Source organism: Canis lupus, chromosome 31, assembly GCF_048164855.1.
Source record: "Canis lupus baileyi chromosome 31, mCanLup2.hap1, whole genome shotgun sequence".
Taxonomy (NCBI): domain Eukaryota; kingdom Metazoa; phylum Chordata; class Mammalia; order Carnivora; family Canidae; genus Canis; species Canis lupus.
In genome coordinates, this window is record NC_132868.1 from 13,929,400 (window position 1) to 13,938,868 (window position 9,469).

Sequence of the window (9,469 nt, forward strand, 5' to 3'; positions counted from 1 at the left end):
TTTCCAGAGTGGCTGCACCAGTTCACATTCCCACCAACAGTGTAAGAGGGTTCCCTTTTCTCCACATGCTCTCCAACATTTGTGGTTTCCTGCATTGTTAATTTTCCCCATTCTCTATGTGTTCTCATTGTGGTTTTGATTTGTATTTCCCTGATGGCAAGTGATGCAGAGCATTTTCTCATGTGCGTGTTGGCCATGTCTATGTCTTCCTCTGTGAGATTTCTCTTCATGTCTTTTGCCTATTTCACGATTGGGTTGTTTGTATCTTTGGTGTTGAGTTTAATAAGTTCTTTATTATAGATCTTGGAAACTAGCCCTTTATCTGATACGTCATTTGCAAATATCTTCTCTCATTCTGTAGGTTGTCTTTTAGTTTTGTTGACTGTATCCTTTGCTGTGCAAAAGCTTCTTATCTTGATGAAGTTCCAATAGTTCATTTTTGCTTTTGTTCATTTTGCCTTCATGGATGTATCTTGCAAGAAGTTACTGTGGCTGAGTTCAAAAAGGGTGTTGTCTGTGTTCTCTTCTAGGATTTTGATGGAATTTTGTCTCACATTTAGATCTTTCATCCACTGAGTTTATCTTTGTGTACGGTGAAAGAGAGTGGTCTAGTTTCATTCTTCTGCATGTGGATGTCCAATTTTCCCAGCACCATTTATTGAAGAGACTGTCTTTCTTCCAATGGATAGTCTTTCCTCCTTTATCGAATATTAGTTGACCATAAAGTTCAGAGTCCACTTCTGGGTTCTCTATTTTGTTCCATTGATCTACGTGTCTGTTTTTGTGCCAGTACCACACTGTCTTGATGACCACAGCTTTGTAGTACAACCTGAAATCTGGCATTGTGATGCCCCCAGATACGGTTTTCTTTTTTAAAATTCCCCTGGCTATTCGGGGTCTTTTCTGAGTCCACACAAATCTTAAAATGATTTGTTCTAACTCTCTGAAGAAAGCCCATGGTATTTTGATAGGGGTTGCATTAAACGTGTAAATTGCCCTGGGTAACACTGATATTTTCACAATATTAATTCTGCCAATCAATGAGCATGGAATATTTTTCCATCTCTTTGTGTCTTCCTCAATTTCTTTCAGAAGTGTTCTATAGTTTTTAGGGTATAGATCCTTTACCTCTTTGGTTAGGTTTATACCTAGGTATCTAGGTATCTTATGCTATTGGGTGCAATTGTAAATGGGATTGACTCCTTAATTTCTCTTTCTTTCTTCAGTCTCATTGTTAGCCAAAGAAGTGTTGAAAAAGAAAATCAAAGCTGGGCCACCACAATTTCAGACTTCAAGTTATATTACAAATTTCTAATAATCCAAACAGTATAGTGTGGGAACAACAAGAAGACACATAGATCAATAGAACAGAGGGAAAACCGAAACAAGACATAAACCCATAACTCTAGGCTGAATTAATCCTCGACAAAGCAGGAAAGAATATATAATAGTTAAAAGACAATCTCTTCAGCAAATGATGTTGGGAAAATTAGACAGCCACCTGCAGAAGAATGGAATTGGAACACATTCCTACACCATGTATAAACAATTCAAATGGGATCAAAGACCTAAATGTGAGACCTGAAACCATAAAAAGAAGAAAAGATAGGCAGTAATGTCTTTGACTTGGCCATAGGATCTTCTTTCTAGATATGCCTCAGAGGCAAGGGAAAGAAAACCTAAAATAAATTATTGGGACACATCAAGATAAAAAGCTCTGCATACTGAAGGAAACAACCAAAGCTAAAAGGCAACTTACGAGATGAGGGAAGATATGTCTAAACAACAGATCCAATAAAGACTTAATATCCAAAATATAAATCTCAACATTCAGAACGTGAATTACCTAATTAAAAATGGGCAGAAGACATAAATGGACATTTTCCGTAACATCCAGATGGCTGCCAGACACAAGGAAAGACACTCAATATCACCCATCATTAGGGAAATGCAAATCAAAACCACAATGAGATATCACCTGACACTTGTCATAATGCCTAAAATTAACAACACAGGAGACAACAGGTATTGGTGACGATGGGGAGAAAGGGAAACCCTCTTATACTGCTGGTGGGGAAGCAAACAGGTGCAGCCACTGTGGAAAACAGTATGGAGGTTCATCAGGAAGTTAAAAAGAGAACTACCCTATGACCAGAAATGCACAACCAGGTATTTATCCGAAGGATACAAAAGTACAGATTCGAAGGGGGATCTGATTTTCTTCATGTGCTTTGCAGGTGATTGGACGTGTCTTCCTGGGTCTCCCAGTCACTAAGCTGCGTTCTCCTTGACACCTCATGTCCCTGCGGACATGCCCAGCAGAGAGAGGTCAAGAGTGAGGAGAAGCAGCTGGAGCCTGTCTGACCACAACATGATGGGCTCTGACGGAGCCCACACTCTTGTCCCCAGGGGAGGCCTGAATCCCTATGAGCCTGAAGAGGGCATTGCCTCCATGTCCCCAGGACGTGGTAACACACTCATGTGCCCTGAATGGTCCACGTTCACGGGTGCTCTGCATTCTTTCCTTCAAGTTTGTTGCTGCCTCATGCCCACAGGCAATCCATCGTGGTGCCACCCATCCCCACATGGAGGGAGACAGCTGGCCCCAACATCCCTCATAGGCCTCCTATCTAAGGGGTCTGATTTCTGGTTCCTGCGTGGCTGGCAAGTGGGGCTTCACAGGAGCTGTTAAGGGCTCGCTCAGGAGCTGCCTAGGTGTCACTGGAAACTAATTCCCCAGATTCCGAGGCTCCATCCAGACCAAACTGAGAGGCTGACCGTCAAGATTTGTGGGTCAAGGGTTCAAAACCCAAGGGGACCTCAAAGTACACATTTTTAAAAAACCACAAACATATATATTCTCCTTATATATATATAAAATCTCCAAACTACAAAGTCATTGCAACAAATACACCTAAAGAGACACAGTGGAACACTCCCAATGGAAAATGACCAAACTGAAAGGAAATAAACCACACATCTTTAATACAGATAATTTAAAAAAATAAAGGAAAAAAATTAAAATGACTTTCCAGTATCAAGCAGGAGGCTGGTGCCAGGCGGCCAGAGGTGGCCAGAGTTCCACACCCTCGGGCCAGATCCTCAGCGATTGTACGGGGGCCACAAAGGGGTCCGGCCAGAGACATGGTGCACAGGGGCTCCAGGGCACGTCTCTGTGTCAAGGCTGAGATCCCGAGAGGCCTGTGGGTGCCGGGAAGGTGCCTGTCCGTCCAAGAGCATGGGGCGGGCCCATCGGATGGAGGCCCAGCTCCAACTCATGCTTCACATGGTCCCGAGGCCCTGGTACTGGGAGACCTCCCTGGTTCACGAAAGATCGGCCCCACTGAGGGCAGGGCCTCCCAGGAAGCTGTGGGAAGGCCGAGGGGTGGGCCATCCTGGGGCAGGCCTTCCTAGGCTGGGGTAAGTCCCACGCTGCCGTGTCCTGCCCAGTCGACCTGCCAGTGCCACGAAAGCCCAGGGCCGCCTGCAGCATGGCTTCCAGCAGCACCCCCGGCTGTGAGTGGCCATCGCGGGCCCCGCACCTGCTGGGATGCCCCAAGGGCTCTGAAGACTTTGCAGGCTTAGGAAAGGAGAAGTGACTACCCAATGGCTGGGATCCCTGTGGGAGGGCTGGGCTCCCCTGGGGTCTGGGCAAAGGGGCTGGAGAGGGGCTTACATTGGGCTGCCGTGGATGCAACCCTGGCCTTAGCCATGATTCCCAGTAGGAGTCCTGCCTCTGTAAGGCCGCCTGCTGAATCTCCGGTTGCAGAGAGTAGGTCAAGGTGGATCACTTCTTTAGATGGGTTGACGACTGTAGAACTTTCACCTCAAGGGACCCACCGTGGGCATGGGTTTTCATAGGTTCCCTTGAGGTTTCCTTGTGGATATGTGGTCATCTTTGGTTTTCCCAAGAGGCTTTTCACCCCGCCCCCACCCCAACCCCACCCGGACCCCCACCGAGGGTCTTCTCCACGCCTTGGACTGGAATCACATACCAGATCAAGGTTGCCAGTTCCCTAGATCCTTGACGATCACCCATTTCCATGGGCAGATGCAGAACTGCCTGTGTCCTGTGGAACAGCCCTCTCAGGGTTAAGTGGGTCCATGAGTGGCAAAGGAATGGTCGTCCCTGGACGCGGATGTTTTTGACATCCCAGAAAGGGGAGCGCTGAGAGCACGTCTCCAGTCTATGCTCCCCTGAAAGCTTTCCTCCTGTGGCAGCCTTCATCCCCACATAGGCCCACTCCACAAGGACCCCAATGAAGGAGGCTCGTGTTGACGGCGAGCCAGAAGGGGGCCCTGCAGGCATTCTTCCAGGAGAACCCTTACCTTGGCATCTCTGCCAGAGAACACCTGTACCGGGAGCTGGCCATCACCGAGTCCAGAATCCAGGTAGGCAGCCCCAGTGCTTCTCTCCTGGTCTCCATGGGTGGAGGCATGCACACACACGTGACTAGCCCATCGCCCGTCCTTCTGCGTGGTCAGCTGGGGAGCTCAGAACCTATGGCCTGGGGATGTGCGGGCCCTAGGAGCCCTTGCTCTTGGAGGTCCTTCCGAGGCCTTCACTCTCAGGACGAGGGAACACTGGGGCCCAAGGCCTGAGGCCTGACGACAGGTCCATGCCCATGAGCTGCCTGTCCCCAGAGATCCTGTGTCCTGGCCAATCGTTTTTCCCCAATAAAACACTGTGAGTCCTACTATACGGGAGGGGAAGAGACACATTGAGACACACAGGTTCCCATCCATGACGACACTTTTGTCTTTTGCCTCCAGTGGAGAGGAAGGTTGTACATGGGTCCATTTGTGAGGAGAATGACACCCGTTTCCAGTGTCTTCTCGGGTCAGTCAAAATCTCCTCAGCACCCTACAAGTGACTGCAGCAGGAACTCCATTGTCTGCCCATGCCGATGAACAAAGAAGAAATGACTCTTGTCCCCACACCGTCTGTTGTGTGTTTCGCAACAGCTCCCGCTCCTTGGGTGAGACCAACGCCTCCTTCCTTGTACACCAGAGGGCCGAATAACCTGTGCCACTGGAGGCACCAAGCCAGTTCTGGCTTTTCGTGGAGGGTTTGTTGCTCTTGGGGCTTTGAGTCCCTGCCACGTGTGTGGGGTATCCTGCCCTCCCATGTTACCTGACCATCGCTTCTTCTTCTGTCCCTTAGGTCTGTTTCCAAAACCAGCGAACAAGACAGCTAAGGCAGAGCCACCAACTGGGCTCCACAATTCCCCAAGGAGAAGGACCACAGCCTGGAAAGGAACAGCGTGAACAGGACAGTCACCTCCAGGTGACTCCTCAGTATCCAAGAAGGGTCTCTTCCTGAGCTGCTACTTGACACAGGAATGTGTCTCTGTGTGCTTACCAGGCAGTAGCAAAACCTGAGGAAGGGCACCAAGCTCTTCCCTCAGGCTAGAGCCACCCTAGTGACCTAGGATGGCGATGTTGTGCCTGCCATTCCTGGACAGGCGGCAGGCGAGCAATTCTGGGCCCCGAGGGATCTGGGTCTTCCTGTCTTAAACCTGCTAGCCAGGACTACAGGCCTCTTCTTCCATCAACACAACATTGTTATCCAAACACTGGCTTCTGGGGGTAGGTACAGGCTCTGGCTCCTTGGCCTCAGGGAATGAGTGGTTATGAAGACAGAGAACATGGAGAAAAGCTCACACACACAGACAGACACACACACACACACAGAGGAAGTCACACGCCATCACACACACCCTGACACCCACTTCTGTCTCCACACTGGCTGTGCTATTAGCATCCATGCCCTCCTCCAAACTTCTTCTCTCTTTAGGTCGAGTCCCAAAGGAAGGCAATAGAGCTCGCCGCTCGGCGCGCCCCGGCCCGACGCGCCGCGGCGGAGGCGAGCGGGAGGCGGGACGGGGCGGGGAGAGCGGCGGGGCCGGCGGGAGGACGCGCGGCGCGCCCGGCGGACGCCGCAGGTCCCATGCCGCGCCGCGACCCCCGCGCCCCTGCCGCCCGCGCCCGCGCCCGCGGCCGCCCCCCGCCGCCCGCCGCCCGCCGCCCCGGGCTCGCCGCGCCGCGCCCGCGCGTCCTCAGCCGGGCCCCCGAGCGATGCCCGCTGGGCGCCCGCGAAACTTTGTCGGCTCCCGCTGAAGGGCTGCGGCGCCCCCGCGCCCCGCGCCCCGCGCCGGCCAGGAGCCTTCACATAAATGGGTCCAGTCATGCCTCCCAGCAAGAAGCCAGAAAGCTCAGGAATTAGTGTCTCCAGTGGGCTGAGTCAGTGTTACCGGGGCAGTGGCTTCTCCAAGGCCCTGCAGGAGGACGATGACCTCGACTTTTCTCTGCCTGACATCCGACTAGAAGAGGGGGCCATGGAAGATGAAGAGCTGACCAATCTGAACTGGCTACACGAGAGCAAGAACTTGCTGAAGAGCTTTGGGGAGTCGGTCCTCAGGAGTGTCAGCCCCGTGCAGGACCTGGACGATGACACCCCGCCATCCCCTGCCCACTCGGACATGCCCTACGATGCCAGGCAGAACCCCAACTGCAAACCCCCCTACTCCTTCAGCTGCCTCATATTTATGGCCATTGAGGACTCTCCAACCAAGCGCCTGCCAGTAAAGGATATCTACAACTGGATCTTGGAACATTTTCCGTATTTTGCAAATGCACCTACCGGGTGGAAAAACTCAGTGAGACATAATTTGTCTTTGAATAAATGTTTTAAGAAAGTGGACAAAGAGAGGAGTCAGAGCATCGGGAAAGGGTCATTGTGGTGCATAGACCCAGAGTATAGACAAAATCTAATTCAGGCTTTGAAAAAGACACCTTACCACCCATACTCACACGTGTTCAATACACCTCCTGCCTCTCCTCAGGCATATCAAAGCACATCATCAGGTCCACCCATCTGGCCGGGCAGTACCTTCTTCAAGAGAAATGGAGCCCTTCTGCAAGTGCCCCCTGGAGTGATACAGAATGGAGCGCGGGCTCTGAGCCGAGGGCTGTTTCCCGGAGTCCGGCCTTTGCCAATCACTCCCATCGGGATGACGGCAGCTGTGAGGAACGGCCTGGGCGGCTGCCGGGTGCGGACTGAGAACGAGCCGTCGTGCGGCTCCCCGGTGGTCAGCGGAGACCCCAAGGAGGATCACAACTACAGCAGCGCCAAGTCCTCCAACGCCAGGAGCACGTCGCCGGCCAGCGACTCGGTGTCCTCCTCGTCGGCCGACGACCACTACGAGTTCGCCGCCAAGGGGAGCCAGGAGGGCAGTGAGGGCAGCGAGGGCAGTTTCCAGAGCCACGAGAGCCACAGCGAGCCGGAGGACGACGAGCGCAAACACAGCCCGAAGGAGGCCAAGGATGCCCTGGGGGACAGCGGCTACGCGGCCCAGCACAAGAAGCGCCAGCATCTCGCCAAGGCCCGCAAGGTCCCCAGCGACACGCTGCCCCTCAAAAAGAGACGCACGGAGAAGCCCCCCGAGAGCGACGACGAGGAGATGAAGGAGGCGGCGGGCTCGCTCCTGCACTTGGCAGGGATTCGGTCCTGTTTGAATAACATCACCAATCGGACGGCAAAGGGGCAGAAAGAGCAAAAGGAAACCACAAAAAATTAAAAACAAGTCACTGATTTGTTTTGAACTTTCGGCCATTTGGTTTTAGCATGTCAGGAGATTTCTAATGATTTGTGGCAATATCAGCAATTTTTTTTCTTTCTTTTTTTTTTCCTTTTGGTTTGGTTTGGTTTTCTTTTCTTTCTTTCTTTCTTTTTTTTTTTTAATTTGCCCCTCCTTTGTTTTGGACCCTTAAGAATTTTATTTTTAAAGGAGATTGAAGCCATAGAACTCATATTGACACTCAGCTGTTTTACAAAAGCTTTTCATTATCTGAAGACAAAACCGAAAAAAGCCAAAATTACCATTGCTTCCTCCAGCTTTGTCAGAAACACGTGGCTGAATCCGCAGGGATGCCAACGATGATGCCACGGGAACACCCACTCGGCACCTAGAAGGCACGCGTGCAGAGTAATCATCAATCAGGCCCAACCCTTAGGTCTAAACATGGTCAGGTCGTCCCGCCCATTGGGGTCGCTGAGTGAGTGCGTGCGAGGCGACTGGGGAGAAGGATGAGCCCTGGTCCCCGGGGAGCTGACCCAGGCTCTTAACCCCGGGTGTCCAGCTGTGCCAGGAAAACCCTTGGCATTGCCGTGGGTTTCATTGCCATGAATCGTGCAGGGGTGGGTGGACGGAGTGGGAAGCGGTCTCCAGTCCTTTGTGCTTCTGAGCTGTGCGGCCTGGTATCATCTTAGGAGGTGGACTCTGGGCCACTCATTTTACACCAGGTGTCCGCGACTAATGAGAAGAAACTGGGTCAGTTTTTAGTGACATTGCTAATCACTGAATTTTGTTCTGTATTAAATTAAGAGAATGTTTCACAAGCCATAAGCCTGAAGGTTGGCCCTGTGCACGCGCACACAGAGAGCAAGAGAGATAGAGAGAGAGAGAGAGAGAGAGAGAGAGAGAGAGAACTGATGCAGAAAACAAGCTCTGTCTTCTTAACTGCCCAAGTGAAAATCAAGTTCAGGAAATTACAATAGCTGTTAAGGAAGAAAATAATGGTACAGATTCTTTTTTCTGCCTGTCAAAACTATTTGATCCGAGTGAAAACAAAAAAAGCTACAGAACCTGCCATTAGTATTGTGGTGTATTTTTAAAAGATGAAAGGCACATTGATGGACAAACAAAAGTAAAAAACATGGCAAAACAAACAAAAAACAAAAAAACTCCTATACTGCCCTCAAAATGGAGTTTGCAATTAATGTCAGTCAGGATTCTTCTTTGCAAAATCAGTGATTTCCACATTCAGCCAGTGTAGCCAGCAGAAATTTCTGATCCACAATGCATGGATTCCTTTGAAAAAAAAGAAAAAAAAGAAAAAAAAAAGAAAAAAATCACAAAACACAAAACTTTTTTTTATTCAAAAAATAACAAAGTTCTTGTAAGGTAAATAATGTATTTAGCATGAAGCATGAATTATTTTCATATAAATATAGAAAATAGAAAAAAAAAAGGAAGGCAATAGAAAATGGACATCCATTTCTGCATCCCAAACCAATATCCTCCTTCAAGCCTTTGAGGAGGAGTGGTTTCCTGGCATTGCTATGAGGGAAAGCCTGGCCATAAGAACAGGCATTCCAGAAGCCAGAATTCAGGTGAGTTTTACAGTGTACCACTGGCATTGTTCCCTGTGTAAGGGAAGGCAGCCCTTAGATGGTGCCGGAGAGACGTGGGCTCTTGGGTCAGGTGTACCCGCGGGGTGTGGGGCAGAGGCACCAGGGGCAGAGTGTTGACCATGCAAGTGAGGACCCGTCAAAGGCAGGATTTCCAAACTCAATGGTGATTAGCCCACAAGCTTGTAGAAATGGTGACCGGTCCAGAGTGGGAACGTGTCCAAGTTGCCCCTTCTGGAGAGAAGTCAAAGTGTCAGAACTTCAACAGCTCAGGCC

General features: G+C 50.4%; 1 long non-coding RNA gene and 1 pseudogene across 2 annotated transcripts; both read left to right on the forward strand.

The window, feature by feature from the left end:
- Positions 1-1,277: 1,277 nt before the first annotated feature.
- Positions 1,278-5,877, forward strand: LOC140622402 (uncharacterized). Of its 2 annotated transcripts, XR_012022173.1 has the most exons (4): positions 1,278-4,392; positions 4,774-4,979; positions 5,165-5,287; positions 5,798-5,877. It is a non-coding gene; the product is annotated as an uncharacterized lncRNA (long non-coding RNA). The 2 variants fall into 2 exon arrangements; XR_012022172.1 differs by having other exon boundaries at positions 5,165-5,858.
- A 239-nt stretch (positions 5,878-6,116) lies between these two features.
- LOC140622029 (forkhead box protein N3 pseudogene) lies at positions 6,117-8,652 on the forward strand (annotated as a pseudogene).
- Positions 8,653-9,469: the final 817 nt, after the last annotated feature.